The sequence below is a fragment of the Hypanus sabinus genome, chromosome 7, assembly GCF_030144855.1.
Source record: "Hypanus sabinus isolate sHypSab1 chromosome 7, sHypSab1.hap1, whole genome shotgun sequence".
Taxonomy (NCBI): Eukaryota; Metazoa; Chordata; class Chondrichthyes; order Myliobatiformes; family Dasyatidae; genus Hypanus; species Hypanus sabinus.
In genome coordinates, this window is record NC_082712.1 from 72,863,821 (window position 1) to 72,878,948 (window position 15,128).

General features: G+C 37.9%; 1 protein-coding gene across 2 annotated transcripts in view; it reads left to right on the top strand.

Moving 5' to 3' along the window:
* Positions 1-3,962: 3,962 nt before the first annotated feature.
* Positions 3,963-15,128, top strand: part of jak2b (Janus kinase 2b) — a 268,366-nt gene continuing 257,200 nt past the window's right edge. For both annotated transcript variants that reach the window (XM_059974879.1, XM_059974881.1), the window contains exon 1: positions 3,963-4,355. The gene's annotated coding sequence lies outside the window, so the exon portion shown is untranslated. The remainder of the gene's footprint in view (positions 4,356-15,128) is intronic.

Here is a 15,128-nt window from a genome sequence, read left to right on the forward strand (position 1 = left end):
TTCCTACAGTAGGCAGGGTGGAAGCAAATGTAGTTGAAATAGTGTGTAGACTTGTACTCAACATTGCAATGACTTACTCAATTGCAAAAATAATGTTTTAATTGCAGTACTCAATACCCTGACTGATGAAGGTTAAAATGCTGAGTGCCTTTTTCACCAACCTGACTACTACTGATGCCACTTTCAATGAACTATACAATTCTACTCCTGAGCCCTTCTATTTCATTACACTCTCTGGTGTCCCACTATTCATAGTATAATTCCTACACTTGTCTGAATTTTCAAAATGCAACACCTCAAATTCGATTGAATGGAAATCCATTTGTCACTCCTTGGCCCACTTCCCTAACTGATCAAGATATAACCTACAATATAACCTTTCTTCACCATCAACAACACCTTATAATTTCATGTCATCTGTGAAGTTACTGATGAAGCCTTGCACACATACATCCAACTCATTTCTATCAATAACGAATAACAGGAGTCCAAAAGTGAAATAAAGAAGCAAATTCTGTCAGGCAGGACAATGTATAAATATCATTATGGTAAGTGTTGAGGTTAAAAACACAATCACACAGATAAAAAATAATTAGAGATATTAAGAATATGCTGGGTGTTAAGTTATTTGGTACTAGTTAATGCCATTAGAAGGCAAGGACATGAGTGTCTTAATTCAGTAGAATAGTACCATGTGGCAAAAACAAAGTAATGAGATTTATTTTAGTAAATGGAATTATACTTGTATATGGACAACAAGCAATCCTGTTCAAATGAAGCAACCTATGAAATCCTGCACAGAGAGAAAAGGATGCTTCCTTGCTAGGTTCTGTATCCTAGAAATTTGTTCTACAATGGTATGTTCTCAAATTCTTACAGTCCATATTCTGTACTTTTCAGGGCTACTTGTCTCTATTAAATTAAAATGTACATGCTGAATATAGCCCAAATTCTAATTTATAAATAGAATCAGATACTAAATTGTGTTATCAAAGTACTACCAGAGTGTTTCCTGTTCCATCAGAGGCCTAATACTCTTGATCATCAAAGATGTCTACATCTGCAACCTTACTTGGCAAATCAAACCACCAGGCTGTGCTCATTCTCCCTGCATACAAAAAGAAACTGAAATATGAATATCCAGTACAGAACTGGTCTGAGGAAATAGAGGAGTACTACATGACTGCTTTGAGGCAGTAGACTAGTCCATATTCAACAATTCAACAGACAGCCTAGATGAATATATCACTCCCATCATGGACTTTATTAGCAAGCATTGAAGACGATCTACTAGAGGGGACATTCTAGATGTTTTCAAACCTTAAACAATGCATGAACTAGGAGTTCCACTCAACTGAAGTCCCGTAGTATGGTGTTCAAGTCGGGTGACCCTGACCGATACAATAAATTGAACTATGACCTTTGTAAAACAACCTAGGTGAATAGCTTAACACACTCTATGTAAGTCTTGAACAGAAAAGGAACGGACTGTCTTACATGCCCTGACAGCCTAGTGTATCTCTACCCACCATCATTGTCACAAATAAGTTTCTCAGTGACTGTCACAAATGTGAAATGTAAATTTTTGCATTTTGGCACATTGTGACTCCAAATTTATTATCCATTAAATAAGATATACAGACAGTTTTGTTGAATATAATTCTGCAAAATTATCTCTTTGGTGTTTTGGATCCTGACTGCAGTGTATTCCCAACAGTGCTATAACTTAAAAGCTGTTATGAAGTTATTGACATGCTTGATGTCAGAGAGAACTATAAAAATGAATGGCTGAAGTCTCAGAGCAGAGTTGTGTTTTCACCTATTGTGATAAGTTAAGGAAAAATAAATCTTCAATGCTTTCAGCACATGAAGAAAGTACCAGAGAGAACTGCTTTAGGTTTTGGAATATTACAACCATATTTGTAACATTCCAAAAAACTTTTTTATTACATTCATTTTTCTGCAACTGACCCTGATGTCCAAAGAATCAGAACTCTTCTTGCACCATCTCTCCAGCCATGTATTCATCTTCATTTCCCTGTTTCTGTATTCACTTGCATATGACTCTGGGAGTAATCCAAAAATTAAGGCAGAACACAATAATTTGTGATACAGTAGTTCAAAACTTCCAGTGGTTCAGTATCTGGCTCATGGCTCTGTTTGCCAATGCTCCCTTTAAACTTACTGAGTTCAACGGGAAAATATATATACTTTTGTGTAACAACAACAACAAAATAGTGAATCAAAAGTGCCCTGGAATATTATTTGCTATAACATTCAATCTGCCAGCCCAGAACTACCAATGTTCCAAGTGTGCCAGATTAACTGAGTTGGACTGTACTACCAGAGGTCCTGCTCCTTAATTTTCTCCCTTATTCTCAACACTTCTTTTGGCAAGACTTCATCCTTCTTTCTACCTGTGCTATTGATACCAATATGGAATATGACCTTTGCAGATGAACAAGTGTGTGTTTTTGTCTTATTTCACTTATTTTATCATTAGGTTTGAAAGCAAAATGACTTTTATCAGTTTTAATATGGTAACTACAACATAGCTGCATTCATTTGTTTTCTACTTTGACAAGTTATTGGATTCTACTCATGGAACCACAACAGCTCTCCTTTTACTAATGGTCATCAGTTGGAAGTGATCAAGATTCAGATTTTGGACAATGAACAATGGTTGAAGTAACAAAAATGCATGCATGAGACTGCGTGTAATATATCCCAAAGACAAGCAGGTTTGTAGGCTACTGTAAATGGTGTCCTTAAGAATCTGTGTTTGGGGATGTTAAAAGATGTGTGGGAAAAATAAAATGGGATTAGTATAGATGGTGATGAGATGGTGTACAAAAGTGAGATAGATCATCTAGTTAAGTGGTGTCGCAACAACATCCTTGCACACAATGTCAGTAAGAATGAGAACTTGATTGTGGACTTCAGAATGGGCAAGTTGATGGAATGTACATGGGTCCTCATCAAGGGATCAGAAGTGGAAAGGGTGAGCAATTTCAAATTCTTGGCTGTCAACATCTCACAGGATCTATCCTGGGCCCAACATAATGGTGCAATTTCAAAGACAGAGGTTAATATTTCATTAGGGCTTTGAGGAGAGTTGGTATAACACCAAGGACTTTCAAATTTCTACAGATTTCTGAAAGGACAATGAATCCATAAACACTTCCTCGGTATTTTTCCTCTTTTCGCAGTGCTTAACTTAATTTTTATATATACTTGTAATTTATAATTTTTGTTACTATGTATTGCAATGTAGTACTTCTGCAAAGTAACAAATTTCATGACATACGCTGGCGATATTAAACCAGATTTTGATTAGAGTAGGCTGCTGCTTGGTGGACGATGTGGACTTGGTGGGGAGGGGCATGGGGGCACAAGGGGTCTGTTTCCCTGCTCTATCCCTCTATGACTAGCACATTTGATGAGGTGGTCACCCACAGCTTGAGTGGCTTCAGGCAGAAAGAGAATGAGTGTCTGCCAGAGAAACCAGGAGGGCCAGGTTGCTCCCAAGGTCTCTGGCTTCTTAGCTACTCGTGTATCTCTGTTCTCGCTCGAAGCGGCTCTTGAAAGTTGTCCAGTTTCCACATCCATCTTTTTTTCTGCCATTGACCAGCAAACCAGATGGCGACCCTGGAATGGAGCAATGTCTCGTGAAAGAAATATCCGGGTAAAATATTCATAAACATGATTTATGGTATGATTTTAAAGAATTAAGGTTTATATACCAGCATATTTCCTCCAAAAAGGTGAACTCCCCTACTAACTTCTGCAAAGTACTACAACTATTTCTTATGCCTTTCCTACAACACAATCTCAATTTTTCAAAATTAATACCGCGCTATCCTGACATCTAGTGGGAGATGAGGTGAAAGGGCTGCGCTTGATTTTCTGTTAGGACTGGAAACGAAAGAGCTATATTAATCATCGATCAGTCTACAGACTAGTTCCGGGTGAAAGAAAAAAAAGCAGCATTTAGCTGTAGAATTTATGTAAAACCCGTGTTCCTCTGAGAAAGTGTGGGGGAAGAGGGAAGAATCACTAAAATAATCTAGGCTTGTGTTTTTGGGCACACTAGGAAGGGGCCAGAAAGGAGGGGGCGAAATTGAAACTGTTGTTTCTGTGTTGGGCTTTTCCACTGCGGCTCCCACTCTGCCTGGATTTTGCTTTTCGCTGGGCAGAGCGAAGCATCAGCAGCGTCTACTTACCAGGAAATAAAGTCACAAATAAACAGCATGATCCCCGAATCGGCAGCAACTTCGCTTTTTTGCTGATAATTTTCTGCATTGGTTCAAACTACGGTAGAGCAAAGGCTGGGTGTCGGAAACGAGCAGCTACCAGTAAGTGTTTTATTTCTACGTCTTTTTCTCTCTCAGTTCTTTCCGTGAGTTGGAGGTTAAAGCTTTATTTATGCGTGTTTCGTTCAACCAGGTGGTTTGTATTTTACTACGGAGGCCTGATTCGGCATTCACATATCCTAGTCATTTTCAAGATAGGGAAGTACTATGTTTTGATTAGGTATTTTTAAATTATTATGAGCCTTCACAAAGCCAGTGTTAGCATGCATCAGGTGGTTGGCAATATTACACTATTGGTGTTTCAGTCCCCATTTAATGCAAGGCCTGGTGATTGATAAGGTGTTGATAAATTTCTAGCTAAATATTCACTTGTAGAGTTTTGGTTCCTTTCCATTTCACCTTCCTTTGGTAAGAAAGTCCGAGGTGTATTTTTTTTTACAAAGTTAATTCAGCTTGAAAATATAAGAGGCTCCATCTTGGGGGTTTCTTCAGAAAAAAATGTTACTTCCTAAGGGAAGTGTTTAATCAAGTGAGGTTGTTATATTCTGTGTTCTTGTCAGAAGAGGCACATTGGTGGATGTTAAGGCTTAAGTTTACTGTGAAGAATTCTCTATTCCCCAGTATTGGGGATGTCTGTAGTGTTTAAAAGATGCCACAGTAGCACAATCTCCCCCACCACACCAAAAGATTTTTTAAAATCAGTTCGCTAGGTCTGGATGAAATGCATGCAGTTCCGTTCTCAGAGCTGTTTCAGAACTTTTCTGAAGTATTGCAATATTTTACTCTGAAGTATTACTATGTATGTAAGAGTAGGTAGGACAATTTTCTGCAGTGTGAACACTTGCTTAGTTTTGCCTCTGCATTCACATCTGCAGCTGCTGAAAATCTTACATATGTGCAGAAGTTGACCTGCTTCTTAGGCTGATAGCAAGCCAGCACATTGACCAGAGGGAGGAGATTGGGACTCTGATATTTGATCCTTGATTTCTTGTTTATGTATAACAACCAATCAAACAGCGCTGGAGACAGGAGACTATTTATCTTCTGGAGCCTGTACTGGTTCTTTGAGAGAGTTTGCCAATTAAATTTAAAGTAAGAAGACTATATACATTTTGTGCCACTGTTAGCTCTTTGTGTGGCATTTGCAAGAATATATGTGATTTGTGTTATTAGAGTTCAATTTAAATTCATCACTGTTTTCGGCAGGGAACTGCACTGTTTGAATTCTTTGATTAACATTTAGATATGTTGATTCGGAAGTAAATATTGGCCAAGGACTAAGGTTAACTTGGAAGTAGTGGTTTGGCATCTTTTGTCTCCTGTAAAGCAGAGGCTCTATTTAATATTTCATTTGTAATGACATTGATGACAATCCAGAACTTCTGCAGTATTGCAAACATGAGAAAATGGCCCAAAGCATTGACTGTTTACGCTAGTCCATAGATGCTGCCTGGCCTGCTGAGTTCTTCCAGCATGTTGTGTGTGTTCCTGCAGTATTGCATTAGAGCATCAGATTACATTATGGCTATCTTTTTAATCAATGAAGAAAAAGATACGTGTTATTAAAATGTTTCCAAATTTTTTGATATAAGGTCCTCGCTTTAATTGTACCTCTGACTTCACTTAGGTTGTGTGATCGTCATGGCAGAAGCTTCTTTATTGTATGTTAGATAAATGGTGATATTCTGAGAAAAGACAAAATCAGTTACCACAAAGCATCTTGGGACAGTATTTGTGTTTCTCTAATTGGAAGTGTAACAATTATATTTTTCAAGGAATACAACATTTTTATACAAAATTATCTACCTATATACAAATAAAAGATTTTTATATTAAATATTTTGTTTTTGGTTTAACCTATGACATATTCTTGAAGTTGAATTAGATCTTCTTAGTGTTTTCAATTCTATTTCAAAGATCTGGACACCAAAATAATGTACTGATGAGCAATCCTGAACCTCATGACTCAGATTGGATATTTTAATCTGAGTAATAGTTGCATTTGTAGCTCAACAGTCTTGTTGTATCTTAGCTTTAGCGAGTTCAGTGCAAACGTTAATCACTTTTGCTGTTTGCTATCCCTTTTCTTTTATGAATTAATGAAATTAAGAACATTCTTAAATTCATGAACGCTTTGTTTGAATTAAGAATTAGAGAGTAACATGGCATTGAAACAGGTAATATGGCCATAAAGTATCTATGTATGCTAACCAACTTACCAGCACTTGATCCATTTCTTTACATACCTCCACAAATTTCTTAACTGTGAGAATACCTACCTCCACCACTGTTTAGTACATTCCAGATTCAAAATGCTTTCTGGATACTCAAGTTCTTCCTCACATCTGCTCTAAAGCTCTTCCACATTTCTCAAAACCAATACCCTCTAACCTTATATACCTCAGCTGGGGGGGGGGGGCAAGTTTCCTACTAACTATCCTATCTATGTCCTTCAAAATGTGAATACCTTTATCAGATTCAGATTCCCTCTTAGTCTACTGTGCCTCAAAAGAAACTGCCAGCCCATCTCCTCATAATTAAAATACTTCATTCCAGCCACCTTCCTGATGAGCTTCATGTGCATCTTTTCAACTGTAACACAGATATGTGTTCATTACTTCGACTGTGTTTTAATCAATGTGTTATAAAGTTGTACCATTCCTCATATTTGGTATCTCAGGAATTAAGGTATTCAGTATTAAGGAAAGAATTGCATGATCCTTTTTCATCACTTTGCCCACCTAGAGTCCATTCATAGATCTTTGGACTTAAACCTCTTAACTCCTTAAGTCTATACTATTGTGTATATATGCTGTCCTCCCAAATTGTATCAAGTCAAATTTCAGGATTAAATTCTATTTGCCATTGATCTACCCAATTTACCTGTGAAAGTCCTCCTTATTATCAATAATACTACCGATTTCCATGTTAAACGCAAACTTGCCTCATCTATTTGTATCCAAACCATAAAACAAGTGATAAGAGTTTCAGCCGTGATCACAGGTTTCCAATCACAAATCAATCCTCCACTATTATTCTCTGCCTCCTATTACCTGGCAAATTTTGAATCCAATTTGCCAACTTTGTTGTGGATGCCACAGGATAGAACCTTTATGGTAAAGAATCTAGAAGCATGGGAAAAAATAGTATCAAATCAGTAAAGAGGTGTGACAGGTTCGGAAGATGTTGAATTCTTGTGGGTTGACTTAGGAAACTGCAAGGGGTAAACAGACCCTGATGGCAGTCCTCCCAACAGTAGCTGGGATGTGAGCCAGAGATTACAACAGGAAATAGAAATCTCATGTCAAAAGGACAATGTTATAACAGTCATGCAGTTCGATTGGGAAAATTAGGTTGGTAATGGATTTCAAGAGATTGAGTTTGTTGAATGCCTGCGAGATGGCTTATTAGAGTAATTTGTCATTGTGCCTACTAGGGAATCAGCTATACTGGATTGGGTGTTATGTAATAAACCTGAGGTAATTAGGGAGTTTAAGGTAAAAGAACCCTTAGGAGGCAATGACAACAATATGATTGAGTTCAACGATATGGAGAAAGTGAAGTCTGACATAGCAGTATTTCAGTGGAATGAATTACAGTGGTATGAGAGAGGAGTTGGCCAAAGTAAATTGGAAGGAGATGCTGGCAAGCATGACAGCAGTGCAGCAGTGTCGTGGGTTTCTGGGAAAATTGAGGGAAGTGCAAGATAGGTGTATTTAAAATACGAAGTAATACTCAAACAGTTGACAATGGAAGTCAAAGCTAATGCAAAAGCAAAAGAGAGAGCATCCAACAAAGCAAAAGCTAGTGGGAAGACAGAGGACTAGGAAGAATTTAAAAACCTGGAGGGAAAAGATGAAATATTAAAGCAAGCTAGTGAACAATATCAAAGTGAATAGTAAAAGCCTTTTCAAGTACGTAAAAAATGTATAAAGATGAGAGTGGATATAGAACCACTAGAAAATAAGGCCAGAGAAATAATAACAGGCCAAGGAGATGGCAGATAAACTAAATGGGCATTTTGCATCAGTCTTCGCTATGGAAGATACTAGCAGTATGGCAGGTATTGAAAGGTGTGATAGAAGCTACTGTTACAAGGGATAAGGTGCTCAAAAAGCTGAAAGACCTAAAGGTTCATAAGTCACCCAGACCAGATGAACTGCACCCTAGGGTTCTGAAGAGGTAGTGATAGAGATTGTGGAGGCATTAGTAATGATCTTTCAAAAAGATTGGTTTCTCTCATGGTGCCTGAGGACTGGAAAATTGCAAATGTCACTCCACTCTTTAAGAAAGGAGGGAGGCAGCAGAAAGGAAATTATAGACCAGTTAGCCTGACCTCAGTGGTTGGGAAGATGTGGAGTTAATTGTTAATGATGAGGTTATGGAGTACTTGGTGGCAAAGGACATGATAAGCATGGATTTCTAAAGGAAAAATCTTGCCTGATGAACCCTTTGGAATTATTTGAGGAGATTACAAGTAGGATAGATAAAGCGGATGCAGTGGATGTTGTATATTTGGGCTTTCAGAAGGTCTTTGAGAAGGTGCCACACATGAGGCTGCTTACCAAGTTAAGAACCCATGGTATTACAGGAAAGTTACTGGCATGGTTAGAGCATTGATTGATTGGTAGGTGGCAGTGAGTGGGAATAAAAGGAGCCTTTTATGGTTGGCTGCCAATGACAAGTGGTGTTCTGTAGGGATTGGTGTTGGGACTACTTTTCATGCTGTATATCAATGATGATGGAATAGATAGCTTTGTTGCCAAGTTTGCTGATGATACGAAGATGGGTGGAGGGGCAGGTAGTGTTGAGGACACAGGGTGTCTGTAGAAGGATTTAGACAGATTAAGAGAATGGGCAAGAAAGTGGCAAATAAAATACAGTGTTGGAAAATGCATGCTCAAGTACTTTGGGAGTAGAAGTAAATCTGTGGACTACTTTCTAAACAAGGAGAAAATCGAAAAGTCTGAGATGCAAAGGGACTTGGGAGTCCTTGTGCAGAACACCGTAAAGGTTAACACAGGTTGAGTCAGTGGCGAGGAAGACATGCAGTGTTAGCATTCATTTCAAAAGGTCTAGAATACAAGATCAAGGGTGTGATGATGAGGCTTTATAAGGCACTGGTAAGGCCTCACCCTTGAGTATTGTGAATAGTTTTGGTCCTCATCTAAGAAAAGATGTGCTAGCATTGGAGAGGGTTCAGGGGAGGTTCACAAGGATTCTGAGAATGAAAGGATTACCATATGAGTGATGTTTGATTACTCTGGGTCTGTGCTCGCTGGAATTTAGAAGGATGGGGGGGTGGGATCTCATTGAACCCTTTCGAATATTGGAAAGCCTAGATAGTGTAGATGTGGAAAGGATGTTCCGCATAGTCTAGGATAAGAGGGCATAGCTTCAGGACAGAAGGGTGTCCATTTAAAACATAGATATGGAGAAATTTCTTTGGCCAGTGGGTGGTGAATTTGTGGAAGTTATTACCACAAGCAGCTGAGAAGGCCAGGTCTTTTGTTTTTTTTAGGGCAGAGCTTGATAGGTTCTTGTTTGGACACAGCGTCAAGGTTATTGGGAGAAGGCCTAGGAGTGGGACTGAGGAGGGGAAAATGATTAGCCATGATTGAATGGCGGAGCAGTCTTGATGGGCCAAATGGCCAAATTCTGGTCCTATGTGTTATGGTCTTATGGTCCTTACACACATACAGCATTGTATTGCAATTCAGTACAGATGATTCCCACAAATATAGTCGGCCCTCCTTATCCGTGAGGGATTGGTTCCTGGACCTCCCGTGGATACCAGAAAACACAGATGCTCAAGTCCCTTATATAAAATGGCGCAGTATTTGCATACACACATCCTCCTGTATACTTTAAATCATCTCTGGATTACTTATAATACCAAATACAATGTAAGTGCTATGTAAATAGTTGTTATATTGTAATGTTTAGGGAATATTGACAAGAAAAAAAACTGTCCATGTTCCTCTCGCTCACAGCACAAGCAGCGAACGAACGACACGTTAGGGGTGAGTTTTGGAAGTATTGGATTCCTAGAAAATGGTCTTTGTATCAATTTTCCATAATGCAATGCCACGTCAGCTGCCCATGTGTCATGAAATATGAGTTGAAATGAAAACTAAATTTAGTATTTAGTTATTAACTTCCTTTGCATAAAACCATGAGAACAAATTTTATTTGTTTTTTTTTGCTCTGGGATTGAATTTCTGTTATGCATACAGTGGTTGCCTATACAAATAAATTCTAGGCCAATCACATCCAGTTGTATGATAAAGAATGCCTAAATTAAATTAAATATATCCCTTTAGATATTCATTGAAATCTGCCACAATTTTTCTTGAAAAGCACTGTAGATGTAGAAGTCCAATCAATTGAATTAGAAACTTAACTCGATTTTGTAAAGAGGAATAAACTGCTTTCATTTCTGATAATGAAGAAACAATATGATTGGTATTACTGTTCAAATGCTCAGTAATGTTATTGCTGGCTATAATGATTCTGCTCACAGTCAGCTATACAAATCAGTGCAGTTTTTTTAAATTTCTGGGGTAGAAATTCATCCTTTTGTTGATTGTGCTAATGGTGTGCCTGGTTTTAACATAGTTTCTGAAATTTGGATCAAATGCCAGTGGAATTTAAATTCTGAGGGAGTGTGTAAACCACATACATACATAACAAGCACCTGAATTCAGCACATAGAGCTAGTTAGGATTTTCTACTCTGCTTCTTCTGCTCATGCATTAGGATTTTTATTTAGTGCCTAAGTATTAGAGTAAAGCTGTAACTTGGTCATACACAGTGGAGAAGCAAGATGAGAAGGGCAAGTGGGGACAGGGGAAAGATGAAATTATGCACAATTTGACCAGTCAGACATTGAAATCACATTTTTTACAACCTGGCTCATTAAGTTCACCCAATTTTCATTGAATCCTCACCTTTAACCTAAGGACAATATAAATGTATATTTTCTGGTTAAAAAAAAATAGCAATTTTGACAATTTAAAATATAGTGGATTTTTGGTTAATCATTTTGGCCCAATTAAATGACTGTCCCAATTAGCTGAAGTTTCATGGAAATTATTTTTAAAAATGACGTCATTAACATTTCTATTTAACTGAGTAACAATTTATGTATTTAAATCAAATACAGAACAAATTACAATACTACCAATACCTCTACTGTACTATATTACCTCTACTGTATTTTTATATCTGTACACTTGTATTGCTACTGTGATACTGTAATTTCCTTTGGTATCAATAAAGTATCTATAAAACTGTGTATTAGTTCCTAATAGTTATCAGTGGAAGAATTCATACAGTGTATGTTGCTGTGTTCTTTTGTTTGACAGTGTATGAACATATGAGTGCAGATAATGGACTACATTCATACAATGCTTTTGATGATTGCATCTTCTAAATCTTCATTTTCATTTTAACGTTCAAGATGATTGTCAGTACCTTCAAAATCTCCATAGTCCTAGCTTGTTGAACTAGTGAAATAGTTTCAATTTCATTTCTAGCATCTCCAGGCCCACATCCTTGAAACCTCTGTGAGCAAAACAGTTCCAAGTTGCCTTACAGCTTATTTCTCACTGACCATCAGTGACAAAAATCACTGCTTTTTGAAGACAAACACATAACTGACAGTATTTAAGAATTGTTCACTCTAAGTATGGTCTAGTGTCTAACGACTACACCAGTGCATGTGAAACTTCAGGAACAATCACCTGTCCCAATTAAATGGAATACTGTCCTAAATAAGCTAGGAATCCCGGCTAGTTTCTCTATTAGTTTTTGTTCCTCATTTCATTCTCAACCTGATCTCTAATGATTCCTAACATAGGGTTACCAAAGAGGGTCTTGTGTTAAGAATGTGTATGGTATAATCACTGGGGCTTTAATATTGAACTTATCATTTTTATTCTCTCCATGGATGTGGTTGTACCTGTCTGTTTTATTCTCTGTGTTGTGTGCTATTAGTTGTAAAGACTGTTGAATATTTACTGCCAACTTACTACATAATGCAATATTTCAGTAACCGTTTAAGATGGTGTTGGTGAAGCCCAGCGACTACTTACTGGCAGCAAACAAAACAAAGAATACAACTAAAGTGTCTATTAATACCACTTCTTGTAAATCATCATGGCATACAATGGAGAGATGAGTGAAGGTGAGGCTGAGTCGTGGGTCAAAGCTCGAGGCCCATCCACCTAAACTGAAGCAATTTACTCAAGTTGTGTGAGTGGGCAAATGCACAGCAGGTAAATTATAACATGGATAAATGCAAAGGCTTCCACTTAATAGGCAAAGCAGAAATAGTGATGGGTTGTAAAATGGTGTATAAAGGGACCCTAGAGTCTTGGATTAATACACCATGGAAATAGGACATTCAGTGAACTTGTCCATACTAGGCCATTTTCCTGCAATTGGCCTATTTCCCTCTTAAATCCCCCTTATCGATGTGCTTACCCAAATGTTTTTAAAATTATATTTTATCTGCCTCACTCAATTTCTCTGGCAGCTCATTCGATATATGTACCACCCTCTCTGTAAAGAAGTTACCCCTCGGGTCCCTTTTAAATGTTTTAGTTCTCACCTTAAACTTATATATTTTAGATTTTTGAGTTTGCCTTGAAAAAGAATATGTGCATTCACCCTAAATATACCCTTTACAATCTTATGACCCCTATTAGGTCATCCCCCTCAGCCTCTTACTTTCCAAGGAATAAAGCCCATAACTCAGTCCTTTGAGTCCTGGCAGCAATTTTTTTTCCCCAGTTCAATAGAGTTTTTCCTATAACAGGGCAACCAAAGCTACAGTTCTCCAAAAGTGGTCTCACCAATGTGTGGAAGTACAACTGCAACATAATATCCCAACTCCTATAGTCATTGTCCCAGCTGATGAAAGCCGACATGCTAAGCACCTTTTATATCACCCTGTCCACTTGCGATGCTGCTTTTAGGGAACATTACAATGGAGAGTGTTGTGAAATAGACAGACCTGGGAGTACAAGTACAATGGAACATTTAAAGAAATGGAGAATATTGTTGATATCTGTAGCTACTACAAGTAATTACTATTACGGTTTCAAGTGTTCACTAGGGTTTGAAGCAAGCCTGTAGTTCCAGCAAGTTGTTAAGAAAGATGAACAGACATCAGGAAATGAGTTGGAAATAAATTTAGTCAAGAAGCAGAAATAAGTTCCTGAATATTTTGAGTTTTTTAACCTTTTTAAAGAGAGATTTGAGAAGTCTATTTACTGGAGGTAACATAAAATGGGTATATGAGAATAGCACACACAAAATGCTGGAGGAGTTCAGCAGGCCAGGCAGCATCTATGGAAAAGAGTAAATAGTGGACGTTTTGGGTTGAGAACCTTCAGCAGAACTGTGGTCTCGGCCCAAAACGTCGATTGTACTCTTTTCCATAGATGCTGCCTGGCCTGCTGAGTTCCTCCAGCAGTTTGTGTGTGTGTTGCTTGGATTTTCAGCATATGTAGAATTTCTCTACTTTGTGATGGGTGAATGAGATCCTACACCTTCTGAGCTGTATCTCACTTTGCCGAAGCAGTCATTGTTCATTTGTGAAGTTAGATGATAGAAAGACATTACGAAAAGGACTCTTGATGCTTTTTTGTTTTGCATTTCTGGCTCAAAGACTAATTGTAATTCCCCTACCATCATCCTGAGTGAAGTCATCAAAATTTTGCCTGAAAGATAATGCTGGGAAAATCTTCACTTTCACTGCTTAATTCCTGAGTGAGTTATTTCAGATGTTGTCTAAATTCTACCCTCGTACAGAATCCTTTCTCATAGTTCTGTATGTGATTATAAAATGCTTTGAAAAAAATTGTTTCTGTTTTCAGTGTTTGGAGTATTTTGTCCAGTAAAAGAGAGGAAGAGGAAGTATAACATGATCTCATAGAGAACATAAAAGTTTTTGAGAGGGTTTGACAGAGTAAATGTCAGTATAACTCATTATAGCTGTGTGTATGCAATTCTGATGCCTTTAAAGACTATGCACTGTAAGGAACTACCATTGATAATTTGGAATGCAGTTTACTGGCTAGGTTTCTCCATCACACCTGTACTGGGTTAGGGAAGATTATGTGGTGATCAGAAGGGACATGATCTAGCATAGCACTAGTATTTGGGCAGTGAATCTGAAAGTGTGGAGGACTATTGATGGTGTTTTGGAGAAAGTTGGGTGTCAAGACAGACTGTGACATTTTGGATATTAAAGAGATGAGGACTGGAGGTTTGCATTTTCAGTGGAGGAGGACAAGAATGGGGTTTTGGAATCCTTCAAAGGATAATGATTTACTAACCTGATAGATCTCCTTGTTGAGAACCAGAATAAGATTTATTTTCACTGATTTATAATGTGAAATTTGTGTTGTGGCTGTAGTAAGTGCACAGACAAAATTGCTATAAATTACAAAATAAATAAATAATGCAAAGATAAAGGAATAATAAGGTACCCACACAAAATGCTGGAGGAACTCCGCAAGTCAGGTGACATCCATGAAGAGGAATAAATAGTTGACATTATGGGCTGAGACCATTCATCAGGACTGGAAAGAAAGAGTTCCGATGAAGGTTTCAGTCCTGATGAAGAGTCTTAGTCCAAAACGTCGACTCTTTATTCCCTTCCCTAGATGCTGCCTGACTTAATAATTTCCTCCAGCGTCTTGTGTGTGTTGTTCAAGATTTACAGCACCTGCAGATTTGCTGTTATTTAGGAATAATGAAGCTGTGTTCATGGATTGTTCGGTAGACTGATGGTGAAGGGGAAGA